This window comes from Rhinolophus sinicus, chromosome 1 (genome assembly GCF_057876585.1).
Source record: "Rhinolophus sinicus isolate RSI-liver-muscle chromosome 1, RSI-T2T, whole genome shotgun sequence".
Taxonomy (NCBI): domain Eukaryota; kingdom Metazoa; phylum Chordata; class Mammalia; order Chiroptera; family Rhinolophidae; genus Rhinolophus; species Rhinolophus sinicus.
Window position 1 is genome coordinate 128,283,638 of NC_142501.1, and position 18,338 is coordinate 128,301,975.

The window sequence follows — 18,338 nt, forward strand, 5'->3', positions numbered from 1 at the left end:
ATATCTTAAACAGAAGTCTGCACTTTCCTAGATATGTTTGCAAACTATAAAAGACCAAAGAGAACTTTAGTTAATGTGGGTCGCTCTATAGATATTTGTCATATAAGAAATTTCAATGAGAAATTTAAAAAATAATTATTACTTAAAGTCACAAGAATATACCATTTTTTGAAAAGTAGCTGTAAATAATCCATTTTTAATGAAAAATAACTGTATTTCCCAAAATAAAAGTTTAGTGAGACGTATAGTGGTGGTGTATATTTTTGAAAATCATTTTAACGTATGTATTAATAGAAGATGGCTATATTCTCGTATATTCTCATATCTGCTTCTGCTTTCAGTCTGTTGGAATATCATCATCATGTAGTCTCTGGAATACTCCAACATACGAGTATACTAGTGAGAAAGTGAGAGTAAAAAGGACAAACCACATCTTATTATGAGATTAGGTTTGACCTTGCAGAACCCCAGAAATGGACTTGGAGAGTTGCAGGGTCCCCAGGTCAGACTACACTTTGAGAACTTCTGCTTTATTACATCTCCTCAGACAGTAATAGAAAGTGTACCCAATCAGCAAATGAAGGTGGAATATCTTCCAATATCTGTATTATAAATTATATATCTATGAGTACCATCAATCTGTATATCATAAGTCTTAGTGAAGAAATTTGTGATTGTTCACACATTAAAATAAAATTTGTTAAAATATAAAATATTTAAACAAATATAAAATAAAATGAAATAGAAATTATAATATTTCCTTCCTGCCATCCTGTGCACCCCAGCTCCTAACTCCTTTAGAAGAGAAGCAGGAGACACTGAAGCCCTGCTCCCTGGGACCTTTGTCCCTGGGCCCTGGTGAGTCTCGTTCCTCACGTTGTGGGCAGGGAAGAATGAGATCAAGACATGAGCTCAGTGGGCTGCCAGGAGGCAGAGGCCAGGCTTCAGCTGTGGCACCAATGGCAGATGCAAGAAGCACATGGGAGCAGCGTGCCTTGGAGATGATGGTGACTGGGGGGACTTACAGTTGACGGTGTGGAAAGAAGTCACCGGCATGAGTCTTGGTCTCACAGGCTCAAAGAGCCCTTGAATCATCACGCCAAGGAGTTTTATTCTGTGATGGAATTCTGTACGAGAGTAGCTCGAATTCTGGATGTCATATGTAACAACACCAAATTCACTGCGCCTCAACCAGAGTCCTTCGTGGTGAAGGTATTAGCAGGAGGGTTGGCTTTGTTCCTTCCTGGTCCTGGAGTAGGGCAGGGTACTGGATCCATGGGGAGCTAGAGTATTCCTGGAATATTTCTGTGTCATTCCAATCTTTTTAAAAAACTGGATGTAAGAATATAGTTCATTTTTCTAAGTTTTCAAAGGTGATTATCAGAGTCCTACAGCTTATGAGTATGAGGGTATATTAGTTATCTTTTACTGAGTAAAAAATTATACCCAAACAGAGCAGCTTAAAACAATACCAGTTTATTATCTCAGTTTCCACAGGTCAGGAATAATAACGAGTACAGCTCAGGATGTCTGTGGTTTAGTCTCTCACAAGTCTGCAGTCTCGGTATCGCACAGGGCTGCCGTCATCTCAAGGCTCAACTTGGGGAGGATCTGCTTCCAAGCTCGCTCGTTTGCTGCTGGCTGCAGACATCAGTTCCTTGCCACAGGGGCCTCTTCATCAGCAGCTCGCAACAGGCAGCTGGCTTCCCTCAGAGCGAGCCAGTGAGAGAACAAGAGAGGATGCTCGTAACAGTTGACTGTGAGCTTGAAGAAAAAGTAGCTATCTTCTTCTTTATAAGCCTAGCACTGAAAATGCAGTCATCATGGGAATAAATAATCCATCACTGGAGCTGACAGGGTGGAGGTAGTTTCAGGAGGGGAGATAGTGTAAAGCCAGATGTCACAATGCAAATAATAAAATGTTTTCCCTTGCTATCATCTAAATGGTGAATGAAAAAGGACCCAGGGATAAGACAAGCCCCTGAAGGGGCTAGGGGAAATTAGCGCTGATGTTTCCCATTAAAGTAGTAGTAATAACGATAACAACTGAACATTTATAGAATGTATTTCATGCCTGGGATTCCGCTGGGCTTTAAAACAGGAGGATCGGATTCACACCTACTACCAAGAGAATGAATTACTTTCCAGCTCTCAGGGGTGCTGTGAGGGACTACTCACAGGAGCTTAGAGCCATCAGATTGCAGAGCTAAGTACGGCCAGAAGTAAACTAGTTCAATGTCCTTTTCTGATAGGCCCAGAGAAGTCAATTGACTGGCCCAAGGTCACACAGCTACTTAGTGGAATTGATAGGACTAGAACTCAATTATGTTTCCTTAGAATATCAGCTGTCACTTTCTATGTATCTTTGGGCAAGTCTCCTAAACTCTCTGAACCTCAGTTACATTATGTGTAAAATGTGGACTGTAACAGCACCTACATCAAAAGGCTGTTAGGAGGATTGAGTTAATATGTGCTTAGAACAGTGCCTGGCACAGTAAATAAGTACATGCCAGCTATCATGAGCTATTATTCTTTTTAAGGGTAACACTTATTTTAATAAAGGCTGCTTCTCATTGGCCACAGTTGAAAAAGACTCAATTGGGATGGAAATGGCGGCCTGACCCAAATCCCGGTCAATAGGAATAGATTACCATGAGCTTCAAGTAGCTCTGGCTCTGTGGGCCCCGTGAGTTCTGGGGCAGTGAGAGACTTGGACAAAGCACCTGGACTCGTGCCTGCCTGGGTCTACACTGGAGGTTCTGTGTGGACTCCAGGTTGAGTCTGGAAGAAAGGTCAAGTTTAGTCACTCTGAATTGTTTCAGGACTGCCTGACCTGATCACTGGAGGTACGAGAAAGCACAGTTAGCGGCTGCCACCCTCTCTCCTCCGTTTCTCCTACCCTATTAGTTAATGTCTGATATTTAGAAATGATTTCTTTTGATAAGACATTTATTTCTTTTGTTTGAAAGATTTTTATTAAAAATACAGCTAACATGCAATATTATATTAGTTTCAGGGGTACACCATAGTTATTCAACACTTATGTACTTAAAGACGTGATCACAAGTCCAGCAACCATCTGACACTGTACCACACTATCACTGTATTATTGACTATATTCCCTATGCTGTAGGTTACATCCTCATGACCTATTTGTTTTATACCTGGAAATTTGAATCTCTTATTCCCCTATACCTTTTTTCCCCTTTTTAAATTTACCAATTACAGTTGAAATTCAGTATTATTTTATATTAATTTCTGGTTTACAGCATAGTGGTTAGACATTTATATAATTTAAGAAGTGATCCCCTTGACTAGTCTAGTACCCACCTGACACTATACATAGTTATTACCATATCATTGACTATATTCCCTATGCTTTACTTTACATTCCCATGACTATTTTGTAACTACTAATTTGTACTTTTTAATCCTTTCGACTTTTTCACTCTGTCCCCAACCCTTTCCCATCTATCACACCAACAAATCTAGTACCCATCTGACACCATACATTGTTATTACAATATTATTGACTGTATCTGTTATGCTATACCCTGCGTCTCCATAACTAACTATTCTGTAACAACCAATTTCCTTCCCCTCCTTTCACCCACAACCCCAAACCCTCTCCTATCTGGCAACCATCAAAATGTTTTCTGTATCTATGAGTTTGTTTCTGTTTTGTTTGTTAATTTTGTTCTTAGATTCAACACAGAAGCAAAATCACATTGCATCTGTCTTTCTCTGTCTGACATACTCCACTCAGCACAATACCCTCTAGGTCTATCCATGCCGCTGCAGATGGCACGAACCCATTCCCTTCCATGGCCGAGCAATATTCCATTGTATATATGTACCACCTCCTCTTTATCCATTCTTCCATTGACGGACACCCAGGCTGCTTCCACATCTTGGCCATTGTAAACAACGCTGCAATGAACATATGCATGCACACGTCCCCTCAAAGTAGCTTGGGTTTCTTTGAATAAATACCCTGAAGTGAAGGGATTACTGGGTACGTCACTGTCTCTTCTTATAGCCTTTGTTTTAAAGTCTACTTTGTCTGGTATAAGTATTGCTACCTCAGTTTTTTGTTTTGTTTTGTTTTGTTTTTCATTTCCATTTTCATGAAATATCTTTTTCCATCCCTTTACTTTCTTTCTGTGTGTGTCCTTCAATCTGAAGTGATTCTCTTGCAGGCAGCATATGTAAAGGTTTTGTTTTCTTATCCATTTAGCCCTCCTAAGTCTTTTGATTGGAAAATTTAGTCCATTCACTTTGAAAGTAATTGTTGGTAGATATACAGCTATTGCCATTTTATTATTCATAATTTTGATTTTTTCCCCCACCTCTAACATTCCTTGTAATACTGGTTTGGTGGTGATGAACTTCTTCAGAATTTTTTTTTGTCTGGGAAGCTCTTTAACTGTCCTGCGATTTTAAATGATAGCCTTTCTGGGTAGAGTAGTTTTGTTGTAGGTCCTTGCTTTTCATCACATTGAATACTATGTGCCAATCCCTTCTGGCCTGCAAAGTTTCTGTTGAGAAATCAGCTGACAGTTTTTTGGGGATCTCCCTTATAAGTTACTAGTTGCCTTTATCTTGCTGCATTTAGGATTCTCTCTTTGTCTTTAACCTTTGCCATTTTAATTATAATGTGTCTTGGTGAGGGCCTGTTTGGGTTCATCCTGTTTGGGACTCTGTGTTCCCTGGACTTGTATGTCTATTTCCTTCACCAGGTTAGGAAAGTTTTGGGTTATTATTTCTTCAAATAGGTTTTGAATCTCTTGTTTTCTCTCTTCTTCTTTTGTACCCCTATGATACAAATATTGATACACTTGATGTTGTCACAGAGGTTTCTTAAACTACCCTGTTTCCCCGAAAATAAGACCTAGCCAGACAATCAGCTTTAATGCGTCTTTTGGAGCAAAAATTAATATAAGACCCAATGTTATATTATATTATATTAGACTGGGTCTTATACTAATTTTTGCTCCGAAAGACGCATTAGAGCTGATTGTCTGGCTAGGTCTTATTTTTCGGGAAACAGTGTATCCTCATTGTTTTGGATTCTTTTTTCTTTTTGCTGTTCTGATTGTGTGTTTTCAGCTACCTTGTCTTCCAAATTACTGATTTGATCCTCTGCATCATCTAGTCTGCTGGTGATTCCTTTAGTGCAATCTTCATTTCAGTTACTGTATTCTTCACTTCTGCCTTTTTTTTTCTTTCTTTTTTTTTTTTTTTTATGATTTCTAGTCCTTTTTTATGCTTGCTACTCTTTGCTGAAGTTCTCACTAAGATTTTTGAGCATTCTTATAACCGTTGTTTTGAACTCTATGAGGTAGGTTGCTTGTCTCCATTTCATGTAGTTCTTTTTCTGGAGATTTCTCCTGTTCTTTCATTTGGGGCGCATATCTTTGTTTCCTCATTTTGGCTGCCTCTCTGTGTTTGTTTTTTGTGTTAGGTTTGTTGCTATGTCTCCCAGTCTTGAGCAGGTGGCCTTATGTAGTAGGTATCCTGTGGGGCCCAGTGGTACAGTCCCCCTGGTCACCTGAGCTAGGTGTTCCAGGAATTTCCCATGTGTGGGGTGTGTGTGTTCTCCTGGTATAGTTGAGCCTTAATTGCTATTGGCACTCATTGGGTGGGATTGACCCTCAGGCTGACTGGCTGTGTGGTTTGGCCACATCCACAGCCTAGGGGCTGCTGTGCGGGAGCCTTACCCCACTAAGTGGATTCACCTCAGGGGGCCCTGGTGCTTGTTGAGACCATCCTTTGTATGCCACTTGTGGGGCTAATTGGACAGTGCTCTGCTATGGTCTGAAGCCAACCTCTAAGTATGTTGGTTCTGGGACCTTTTGGGAGGGGGTCTGGTGCAGGCCCAGGTCACCCACTGCCTGTGACTGACTGGGGGTTACTTGGTAGGAGCTACAAAGCAATCTGCAGTTGTTCGCTAGCTGTGCTAAACCTGGAGGCATGTGGGAGAAGCCATGCTGTGAACCAAGGATGGCTGCCACCAGTACTAGGCCTTGGGTAACTCCGCAAAAAGCTACCTGCTGGCTTCCTTAAGTTTCAGCCACTTATAAAGCCTCGTTCTGTACCTGAGTTAAATGAGGCAGGGTCTCAGGGAGTCACTGGAGTGTGAAGAGTTGTGGTCATCAGGTCAATGTAGACTCTGGTTTGGTGCCAGTTCTGAGCCTAGAGCGACTCAGCAAAAGTCTCAGAGCACACCAAGGCCAGTTGCTGCATTCCTGGGGCCCATGGACTCCGATAGTTTTTCTAGAAAGAGTGCAATGCAGGAGGGGCTGGCTGCTCCAGGAGAAAGTGCCTCAGGTGGTATGAGAGTTGGGTGAGGCGGAGTCCCAGCTGAGTTGACAGGGAGAAGCAGCAGAGCTCACCAGGCCAATCAGATTCAGATTTGGCCTGAGGGGATGGTCTCAACATAGGAAAGATGGCGTCCACCTGCCGGCTGCTTGGGAAGAGGACTCCTCACCAGGAATAGGCCAACAGTCCTCCAGTCCTCCTCCTGAAGCCACTCTCCTCAGTCTGCCCTCTGTATGTCTCCACGGTCCCCTGAGTCATTGTCTCTCCGCTGGAGCCCAAGGTGAGTGCCTGCGAGTGAGTCTGTGTGCGGGCCTTTTAAGTGGATGTCTGGGTTTCCTGCAGCCTTCTGTCCCACCTGAATGGTTGGAATCCCCAGTTTTTCACAGCCAGATGTTGAGGGGGCTCTTTTTTCCTGGCAGCAGTACTCTGGGCTGGAGAGCCTGGAGTGGGGGGTGGGGTCCTTTGCTCCTCCAGGGGGAACCTCTGTGGCTGAGGTGTAACCTTCTGATTCTCAACTGCCACAGGGAGGCTTGGGGCTTATTGTGCATCTCCACCCTTCCTACCCATCATGATGTGATTTCTTTTTATATTTTTAGTTATAGGACTTCTCTTTGGCTAGACTTCAGATGGTTCTCCAGGTGATTGTTCCATAATTTAGTTGTAATTTGAATGTGTTCATGGAAGAACGCAGGCACAGTGTTTATCTCCTTTGCCATCTTGGGTCTCCCATTACTACTCTTTTGATAAGACATCGAGTCCCTATTAATAAAAATTCTGGGGCAAGCACTGACATTTTGGTTTATGACCAGTTACTGTACTTTAATGTGACTAAGTCCTGTTCTTTCTTGAAAGTAAGTTTTAATGGGAATGGAGAACAGAGGAAGGAGTTAGGGTGGGATGGATGTTGGAGATACAGTAATGGGGAGAAAACAACTCAGAATTCAAGGCACATGTGTTGGAGGATGGTAGTTTCTTTACAATTTAGCCTAATTTAGGACCTGCTGGAAACTATTCAATCAAGTGACAGTAACCTGTAATCATTTTGCTTTTTCTAACAACCGCCCGTGAGCCATGTGCCTGTGGGTCTGGGTGCTCTCTATAAATGCTACTCTCCCAATGGCCACTTGAATAATTTATCTCCCTTCCTCTACCCTCTGCTCGAGGTAATTTATTAAATGAAATAATTTATGGGAAAGGGTTCTTTGACATGTAAAGCACTATGAAAACGTTTTGGTAATACTATGGTGAAAATTGATATTTTTCCTGTTGTATGTAAGTGTCACTTGCTGGGTTACTGAGATATCTACTCAAGGGATAAGAATAAAATAGCCATGTTTTTCAGGTTTTGGGGAAGGGGCAAAGTAGGAGAAGGAAAGTTGCTTTCAGCCTTGTTGCTTTTGGAAGGAGCTCTGAAAAATCCTACTTTCTTCACTGAAGAATCAATGAATGAATGGAAAGGATGTCTTCTTTAAACTACTGCACAAGGGCAGGAAAGCTAAGCTGACCAAAGGAGGTGGAGACTGCACAGTCAGAGAAGCCAACACAGAGCTAGCAGGGTAGCCTCATGGGTCAGGCAAGCCTAGGCTCACTCCATACACAAATTGCTTAACCTCTTCGAGGCTCATATCCACTATTTCAGAGGGTTAAATGAGAAAAAAATATGCAAAGTGCTTGCACAATTCCTTGCACAGACTAGCTACCCCAAAAGTGGTTATTATTATTACTACTGAGGCAGAATTTATGTCTTTTCAAAATAACTCAGATTTCAAGCTTTCACAAATAGACACTATTTGCCAACATGCTTCTGTAGCCTCTTGTGAAGAAATCTCAACTTCTGATTTATTCATATAAATATATATGTTGTTGTTGTTGTTTTTTCCTCTCTCTACCTAAGAGTTGATGCCCTGACTGGTAGATATTTTGGTGAGTAAATAATTTTGGGTTCAAGGAAAGTTCTGACAATGGCTTTGAATCTTGTTCTGTATAAATCCACAGTGGCAGCGATGTGCTCTCATGATAAAAGCGAAGAAGCATGCTGCATTCCATGAAAGGAAACAGGCATTAACTTTCTTCCCCTGCCTGGTTACTCGGGACATTAATCAGCCCATAAAAACGGGATTAAGTCAACTCTCAATTTAGTTTTGTAGTTCACCTTTAAAATGTAACCGCTCTTTGTGTTTTAACATCGGGTGATCACGTTTTAGATGTAACGAAAGAGCAGGGATATTTTCCCACAAATTTTCATGGGTATTCGTGACTGCAGATGGACTCCTCCCTGAAGACATAATGAACAATTATTCAATCTAAGGAATTGCTTTGGAGGAGCCATTCCAGCTGAGGGTATATAAAGTGAGTTTCCTAAAAGCTGTATAAATGAGAGACTAGAGCAACCTCCAAACACGTAGTCATCTGTTTGATCCTTTATTGCCTAATGAGTATGCTATAATATCATGAGCCCATCAGCTTGAAACTTTGCTCTTGCTCTGAGTCCTCTGAGGCAAACAGATGGATTTTTAAATCCTTCCTCTTAAAGTCTTACTGGATTGCAAAGCTTTTGCTGAAATGTGGAGCCTGAAATTTTCCTGACTTGTAAAGCATCTTCCTTGGCTTTAAACGAGCTGTCCCAACTCTGCCCTGAAGGTTCGCTGTTTTTGTTTTCCATTTTTTCTTCTCTAGGGTACGATGCTGAAAGGAACATCTCAGGGGTCATTCAGGCCAGAGTGTCTACAGCTCCCAACTAAAGAGAAAGATTAAGGCTGTAGTGAGTTTTCACAAGAAACCGCATTTATTCAGTTTAAAGGACCAATCCTTACTCTACGATTTTGTGCTTTCTCCTTTTTTGGTGTAAAATATCTTCTTTTATTAGATGATTTTCTTAAAGGTATATTTTTGAGGTGAAATAAATCATTTTCCCAAAAAGCTTTCTTTTTAAAATTTTGCTATAAATTCAAGAGTCTGGGAACCAGTGGTTTAGTGTAGCCTTTCCATTTTGTAGTTAGGAGTCTAAGGGCAAGGCCATGGCATTGCCCCAAGGTTGCTGAGTGAGTTGGCAGAGCTGGTCAACATCAGGCTTCCGCCTTCTAGCCTGGTGGCTTTTCCTCCATCAGCCTGTCTTTCGGAAGCTGACAGAGAAAGCCTTACTAAGTGGACAAGAGAAACTGTGGCTACAGCTCTTGGCATTGAGAAAGGTCATTAGAGTACTCCAAAGGGTCTGTATCTGAAACATGACTCTAAAAGTGGTCGTGTCAAAGCAGACAGAGCCTCACATGCAGTTGAAGCCGCAGCTGTGGTTTACATTCAAGAGTTCTGGAATGCGCAGGCACGCAAATGTTTCCTTTGCTATCCTGCAATGCCCACAGCACAACCTCAGCCACTTCTTCCTTTGGATTAGGACTTGCCCTCTCTAGTTTCCCGTTTTTTTCTCCTTCTAAGAGCAAGTTTCCTTAGAACGTGTATCCATTAATCCATGTTGGTCACTAACAATTTCAGAATGAGCAAGTTTATTATTTTATTTATCGGAAGCCAGCTAAGGGCTACTCTTCTAATGGGAATGGGGAGACGTAATTTAAGATACAGGGGAGTTCAGAATGGGAAATAAAAAGCAGATCTAGATTGGATGGCCAGAGCAGGGAGCGGAAGGTGGAGTGGACGGAGATGGTGTACAGATTCTGGCGCCGGTGAAAGAAGGTGTCCAGAGAGGAAGTTCACCAGATCAGGGGTGGGTGGGCAAAATAGATGCACTTGGCCATTTTGTTTGGAGCCATTTATTTGGCAGGAAGCACTACACTGAGAATGTGAACTCTCTGAGAGCCATGCTTGAGCTGGAGACTTTCAGAATGCTTGATTCTATCCCCAAAGGGACCCCCCAATCCATCAGCTTAGAGCCTGGGGCTCAGGAGGACATATCTTTGCTAATATTGTCAAATGTTCTTTTTTCTTGAAACAAACCTCCTGAAGGCAGTCTCAAAGCACCCTGTGAGTAAATCCTTATGGAGGACACCAAGGCCCACACATGGATCCCTGATTCGAGTGGCTGTTTTTGTCATTTGGGAATGGACACAAGATGGGCACCATCATCTTGTGGCAAGCCTTCTTTAATGCTTGACGGTTGTAAGCATTAGTAAAGATGGTTGCAAAGATGGTTGTAGTAAAGCTTCTCTATGAGAAATGGAAGACCTCCCTCTGCCAACTAAAAATGCAGTTCTCCAGATGTAGATCTTTTGGGAGTCTAAAATGGGGATTTTTAAGGCTACCTAACAGGTGCTGTGTTCCAGTTCCCTGTAAGTGTCATAGGCTAGGGCTTTAGTTGGTGTTCAAAAGTGATGCTTTTGTAAGCTCTACAATCAAGATGTCCATAAGGAACTCCAAGTTAAGGAGTTCTGCTAGGCAGAAATTCCATGCTATAGCTAGTTCTCACTCATTAAACTTTTTTTTTCTTATTACAAGAGTATTACATGGGCATTTGAGCAAAATTAGAAATTACAAATAAAAACGAAAATGGAAAAACACTGTAATCTCAACACTCGGAAATCTTATTCTTCAGAGAAGACCACTGTTAAAACCTTGATATTTGTCTGTCCAGATCTTTTTTTATATATACACAGACACATGTGCATAGATATACACATGCACGCATATATACTTGAAAAAAGCAACATGGTTACACACTATATAAGCTGTTTGGAAAGCTATTGTCTTAGTGATCAATGTGTTATACCTTTCTTTTTATGTAAATATATAATAGATCTGGAAGAAATAGATACAAATTTGAATTTAAAGAATTAGTAATTATATAGATTAAATATTTGTGTTCCCTCAGCTTCATATGTTGAAATCCTAACCCTGAAGGTGATGGAAGGCGTTAGGAGGTGGGGCCTCTGGGAGGTGATTAGATCATGAGGGCGGAGTCCTCATGAACACAGTTAGTGCCTTTATAAAAGAGGCCTGAGAAAGCTCCCTTGCTGCTTTCTGCCATGCGAGGTTACAGCAAAAAAACAGCCATCTAGGAAGTGGGCTCTCATCAGACACCAAATCTGTCGACACCATGATCGTGGACTACCCAGCCTCTAGAACTGTGAGAAATATTTGTTATTTATAAGCAACCCAGCCTATGGTGTTTTGTTATAGCAGCTAGAACAGACTAAGACTAAGATAGCAATGTGGTGGACAAACGTGTCTTACAGAAGCTAAATCTCCAATTTTCAGGGATTCTGTTAGTTGCTAGCAGGGACCCATGCAGAATGCAATGTTGCTGGTCACCTCTATAGCCACTGCCAGAAAGGCCTGCGTTTGAAACGTAAGGCCTTTGGAGGTGCAAGACCTAAGCTGGAGTCCCAGCTCTGTGACCTGGGTGTTGGGCCCCGTCACCATAGCAACCATTTACTACCGTTTATTAACTGCTATGTGCCAGGCACCTGGCTAGGTTCTTCTTACATTTTGTCCACTTCTTATAATCACCACACATTTAGAAATAAGGAAACAGAACACACTGACCATGGTCACCCAGTAAGTAAGTGGCAAGTCTATCTGAGGCCTGTCTGGGGCTGAAGCCCACAGGCCCGCCATTGCCTTTGGAGTGTCACAGTTTGCTTAACTGAAAAATGATGACAGGCAGAGACTACCAAGTCCCGGGCATTACAGTTTGGTTTTTCTGTGCTTCTGGACCTGAGCCCACTGCTGCAGCCATGCTACGCCAAGTCCTCAGTCAGGCCAAGACGCATCCAAGCTTGATCCCCCTCACTGTATTTATTGGAGCCGGAGGTACTGGAGCAGCACTATATGTCATGTGCCTGGTATTGTGCAATCTAGATGTTGGGATAAAAAGAATAACCCAGAACCCTGGATCAAACTGGGTCCCAATGATCAATACAAGTTCTACTCAGTGAATGTAGATTACAGCAAACTGAAGGAAGAAGGTCCAAACTTCTAAATGAAGTGTTTCACTATAAAGCTGCTTAGAATGAAGATCTTCCAGAAGCCACCTACACAATTTTCTACTTAACCAGGAAATAGTCCCCTCCAAATGCATGCAATAATGTTGGTGTATTATGTTGGAGTTTACACTGATTAATAAATATCTGAAATTTAGGGGGAAAAAAGAAAAATGATAACAATAAGGAAAACAGCTGACTTATAGAGTTGTGGCCAAGTTCATATGAAATAATGTATGTGAAAGCATCTTATCAATCATCTACTAGATTATAACCAGCAATAGCTATTATTAAGAAAGAGGGATATCTATCAAAAGCTGTGATTCTCCCAGAAAATACTTCCAGGTTTGAAAGCAAAAGTGAAAAGCTGGCAGCCTGGGACCCAACCAAGGTAGCTTACCGATACATTTTGTTTGGCTGGCACTGCTTACTATTTTCCAGCCAACATTTAAAATCAGGAGATTTCATGTACAAATTCAAATTTCCAGCATTTTTTTTAAACATGGAAGATCTGCAGTCACTGAGTCTCTCTCGTGCAGGGCTCTGCTCCGTGGAGCGGAGTAGCAGCTTCCCTTTCTAAGAAGGGCATGTGATGTCAAGTCTCCATACATCCATCATGGCTGGCTTTGCTCAGGTAGCTGAGTGTGTGATGCGTGTGTGTCTGCGTGTGCCCACATGTGGGCATGTACCTTCACTAAGAGTGGAGGGTGGGAGGGTGCTTCTGAGGGGCTGTAGAGGGTTCTGGCCACCTCTCATAAAGTATTGTGAGGTTTCATCTTGAACTGAACCAAAATTCTCCTGAGCGGACCACAGCCCAAGACAAAATGATCCCATCTCAGATGAAACAGGAAAGTCTCTTAGGTCTTTCCTTAAGCAGAATTTCTAAGAGGGTCATAGGTTCCTGAAGGATCTCACGGTTCTCACTTACATCCCCAAGGTGTAAGGAAATGATACCAGATGAAAGGAATTGATTTTGCTTTGCAAGCACAAATTAAGAGCGTTGATGTGACTTCCCAGGGCTCAGGCTGCTGAGTGCAGTGAAGAGTCACCTGTCCCCCTCATCCTCTCCCTCCATTCTTTTGTGCTGTGCCGCACGGCCCATCTTCTTGTTGGCTGAGTGGGCCATGAGGTGAAAGAGAAAGGCCTCTGACCATGAAGTTCGGACAAACCCAAAGCGACTTTTGGTCAACACCTTCTCAGAATAGCACGAAGGAACAAACTCTGATCTCATTTGATGTTTGTGATTATTAATGTAAAATTCTTATGCACGTGGGGACAGCTCTCTAATGTCTGGTGCCTGTCCCTGCAAGGTGGTGACAAAAGATATAATACTTACCAATCTTCAGCCTGCATAGCGTATTTCCCTCAAGATACTACTGCCCTTATCATCCAGACTGCTAGGCCAGTCATCTTCCACTAGTTCATTCTAGATAGCAGACTGTTTTTTTGTTTTAAAGGAATGCTACTTAGAAAGATCATCAAAAGGTCATCAGACCTCTTGTTTATTTACTGGTTTTGAAGATCAAGTTTCCTGTTAGTAGATGCGGGACTCTACAAGAGAGATGGACTCCTAGTCTAGTCCTCATCAAACGGATTGAAATTCACAACGTGGGTTGAAGGGATAGGGTAGTTTCTCCTTTAAATGAGAGGAAGCGTGTGGGAGTGAATTTAATCCCTTATAGTTACCAAAGTTTTTTTTTTTTTTCACAGAGCTGAAACCCTTCAGAAATGATCCAAATAATGTTCTTATCTGTAGTTTTCTTTGGAAACCATTCAGCAGTAGATATAGATGTCCAAACATGTATCCAGCCTTGTCTTAGGAAGCTATATATGGGAGACTGCTGCTAGTGGGTAACACACTGGCCCCCTTCCATTCCTCAAGTTGAAAACTTTTTTTATTCACTCACTTGACCTTCAAAATGCCAAGTTCAAGGATGCCAAATCAAATTTGATTTATTTTGAGCAAAGTACCCCCAAATTCTCTTTGATTATTCTTTATCTTTCCATTGAAGATGGGAACTTTAGCACGGAATACCTGAAAATGGAAGGTCCACAGGCTGACCTAGTCCAATAGTCTAGACTCAGCAGCCACGATGGAGTTTTTTTCTGAAGCCCATTTATCTGAGCAGGGTGCATCTAATTGAAGCATTTAGCCTTCGGTATGAGCTTGTACTTAACAGCATCCAAATGGTTGTTCTTTCTAGTTTTATTAAAGGAGCCGGATCCTTCTCATAAGTTTTCCATTAATGGGATTATAAATTGATATAATTTTAAGTCCAAGAATGCAGAACTGGTATGCGGTAAACATAAACATGTGTTTGGTGTTAGATGTAAACTAGTGTAGCCAAAGTGGGCAAGTGTTGTAAACTTCAAACATAAAACAGATGTCAGGTAATTAGAGGCATGAAAGTGATGACAACAGCAGTGAACTGTAGCAATGAAATGAATTGTTAGTTTAGGCAGGAATCGCTGTGGCCCTGGTGGATTTATCACGTTTCTAGCTGCTGTATGAACTTGATGTTACCCTTCTCTAGGAGAACACAAGAATTACTTTTCTTATTCCAAGGCAGGAAGTAGAGCTTGGAAGCATGTGAGCCACAGGACTCGTTTTCTGAGTCTGAGAAATGGATTGGCATTACCTGTTGCAAAATGGATTAGCTAGTTGGTGAGCAATTTGAAATTTTTATTTTAACTCGTTCTTTCATTTTAGGAACAAGTTCTTTGATCACCTTGGGAGAAGTTCCGTGGGATCATAGGTAAAACTCTGTGTGGTAGGCCTCCTCCCAGCAATGTGTGTGGGGGGGTCTATCTACTTGGTGTGGAGGTGACAATGGCATATTTCAAGGAGTGCTTTCAGCTTTGGAGCATGTTGCACAGTCGAGTAAAACTAAAGTGAAAGAAACTTTTGCTATGATTTTCTGATGCACAGAAAGTACAAATTTAAGCAAAACGTCTTGGATTTCAGCGGGGAAAGAGCTATGGGATTTTCCTCCCAAGGTACCAGCTAAGAAGAACAATACCTTCGATCTGGGTATTTATAATGAGAAGTCACTATGGCGCTGTTTGGCAGTCAACGATTCATTCTAACAAGTTACTTTTGACTTGGTGGGATCCAATTCAAACCAATTCTGATGTCATCAGTGTGTACCAATTCAAGTTTTACAAATCATACATCATCACAGCTGACAAAGAGCTTAATTCATTTTTGCATTGACTGATGTAAAAATGTGCCCTTTGTCTATATGTCTAGCTCTTGAAGGCATTAAAGGAACATAGCTGCTTAGTGAGGAAGATGAGAGCCTGCAAGTGCTAAGGAGGGAGCGGATGTTGGATAACACCAACTTGTTATTGGCTGGACAGAGGCCAAAACCAAGAAAGGCCTGGAGTTAAAACCACCTTTTATTTTAAAGTACAGTCCTGTGGATGACGAAAGCACTGTTGATGCAGTAGTCCTCTTTTCTTTTAGGACACCTGGATTCAGAGGTTAGGCAACTGTCATATCTAATCAGGATGCTTCAAGCCCGTATGTGCAGACATGATATTATGAATCCCCATTAAATTATGAATGTTCACTGCCCCTTCCACCATCACCAGTTTCCAACTTTGAAACAGGTAGGGCAGTCCCTCAGAAACAACATTTCCTCCATTTGTTTTAAAAAATCAGAGGATCATGTCTGTTTAGGTAAAGAAGCACTGGACATGGAGTAAAATGGCCTGTGCTACTAATTTAAGGAAAGTGATATGCGTTGGCCCTCAGCTTCTATCTTTGTAAAATGGAAATAATAGTACTTTTGCGTCCTACTTCCTGAGTTGCTCAATGGAATGATAAATACGAGAGTGTTTTGTCAGTATTATTCTTACTGTGTGTTCATGCTATTGCCTCGGTTTGGAATGCTCTTCTCTCCTGCTCTACCATAGAGCTTTCAAGACTGTGTTAAAATGTCCCCTCCTCTGCCAAACTTCTTGACTCCTCAGTACAGAGGGGCACCCTCTCCAGAAGATTCTGTTTCTATTTCTGTCAGCTAATCATCTTGTTTTGTCATCTGTTTACATGTTCACCTCTCCCATTGGACTCAGCTCCTTGAGCAGCAGGACAGTGTCTTATTCACTTCATGTCCCATCTTCCAACATCAGAACTGGCATTGATGGATGCTCAAGAAAAGTTTAATGGATGTGTGGAGGACATTGGATGTACTACCTCTGGTCTACATGCTTCGGTGGAGAAGTCTAGACCACAGAACTCTAGTAATAATACATAGCCTTCTGTTTTGCCTTCCGTGTCAGAACATGCCAAGGAACAAAGCCTTACCTGGTCTTGATCAGATCCAGGCTGCTTGGGGATAAATCTCTTTCAAGGCTTCCTTGGAATTGAAAGAAGAAAACCCCCTGTAACCCATCATGTTCATGCTGCCCACAGAGGGACTCAGATTTTGCTCTGTTGCACTTAAGTTAGATAATGTATGTGAAAGGGCTTGTAAACCTTAAAGGACCACACAACTGCAAGGCCTCGTTTTATGTGTGCTATTCCCAAATTCAATGGTGAGCTTTGGAAGGCCTGAAATCATGACCTTAACTTGCCTTGTTTTCCCTTCAATGCAGAAGACATAGTTGATGACCAATATTTATGTATTAAATAAATAGGCCCTTACTTTTACCATCATAATTTTCCTTTATTTCTAGCCATCATAACATATGAGGGTAACACCAAGTATATATTACTCCCCCTCACCTCTCTCTGCACTTTTCTCCCTGTAAGTCAATGGGTTATTAGAATTTCACTTATAGAATATGGCTGTGAGTACAAGTTTCAGTGAATATTTGTAGTTGGTCATTGGACCCCTTCCATGTTATATGTCCCCCCTCCATCTCAGTCTAAAAGTCATCATCATTTAAATAAAATGAGAGGTTCTGCTACTGATTCCAAGTACCAAAAATCTTGGGAAGTTAACTTTATTTTTTATTTTTGGGTGTGTTACATTTTCTTGGATGAAAATAAAATGGTGAATAATGCCTTCCATTGTCACTTGATATTTACTCATTTATTTGTTTTGAATTTGATTAATGCATACTATTGCACTTCTACTGCATGTCAAGGGCAACTTGTGAGGGGAGTGCAAAGAAGAATAGCCATGGTGTTGTTATACAGGAGTTTAAAATACAATTTTGGAGACATGATACAAATAAAACATAACTTGTAATAAAAAATCTGTATTATTTATAGATCTATCTATTCATAATATGAGATAAATGCTCTGCAATTTGAGAAAAGGAAATCTCTTTGAGGGAAAGTAATAATCCTTAGGTCTTAACAATAATAGGATTGTTTGTATGAGGCTTCTTATTTAAAGATGTACAACATGATACATACATTAATATATAGAAGATTAGAGGTAGGGACAGGGAAGAAGAGAAAGAGAATGATATTTTGATTTAATAATAGGCTGCTGAGTCAAATTTCCTGTTAATCCATCTTCTAAGTGGACCTTGGCACATATTTTTAATCTTTCTAAATCTCTGTTTTGTTTTCTATGAAATATGAATAAGAATAGTCTTCTTCATAATATTGTTATAAATATTAAATAAGATAATAAATATAAAGCATTGGACACATAACTTATAATCGCTGAATTTTAAGTGTTACTATCTAATGTTTACTGTAGCACTTTTGTGGCAGGCAGTGTCCAGGGTTACCCATGTATTATTCAGTCCTCCCAGCAACCCTTAAGTAGCTACATACATGCTCTACCTGTTTCCAGATGAACTAACGTAGGTGGCTGCTTTGCAGTGTTGCCCATGTGAGTAGGTGCTCAATGCATTATTCATTTGTTCATTAACTGAATTGTGCATATTAAATGAGTCACATATCTAAAGTACTTAGCACAAGTACTTAGCACAAAGTGAGTGCTGCATAAATGTTTGCTCTTCTGGTGCATTCTTTCATCAGTCCCGGGTGCCTTCCCCACTTGGGAAGGGGGGCAGAGAACTCAGGGGAGCTGTTTAGTGGAGAAGGCTCAGGGTCTGGGGAAAGAACTGCCATTGTTATCTAATGACAGTTTTCCTGAGTCAGGGTGCAGATGCTGGGAAAAA

At 41.3% G+C, this 18,338-nt stretch overlaps 1 pseudogene; it reads left to right on the forward strand.

Annotated features, from left to right (window-relative positions):
• Positions 1–12,005: 12,005 nt before the first annotated feature.
• LOC109447293 (cytochrome c oxidase subunit FA4 pseudogene) lies at positions 12,006–12,250 on the forward strand (annotated as a pseudogene).
• Positions 12,251–18,338: the final 6,088 nt, after the last annotated feature.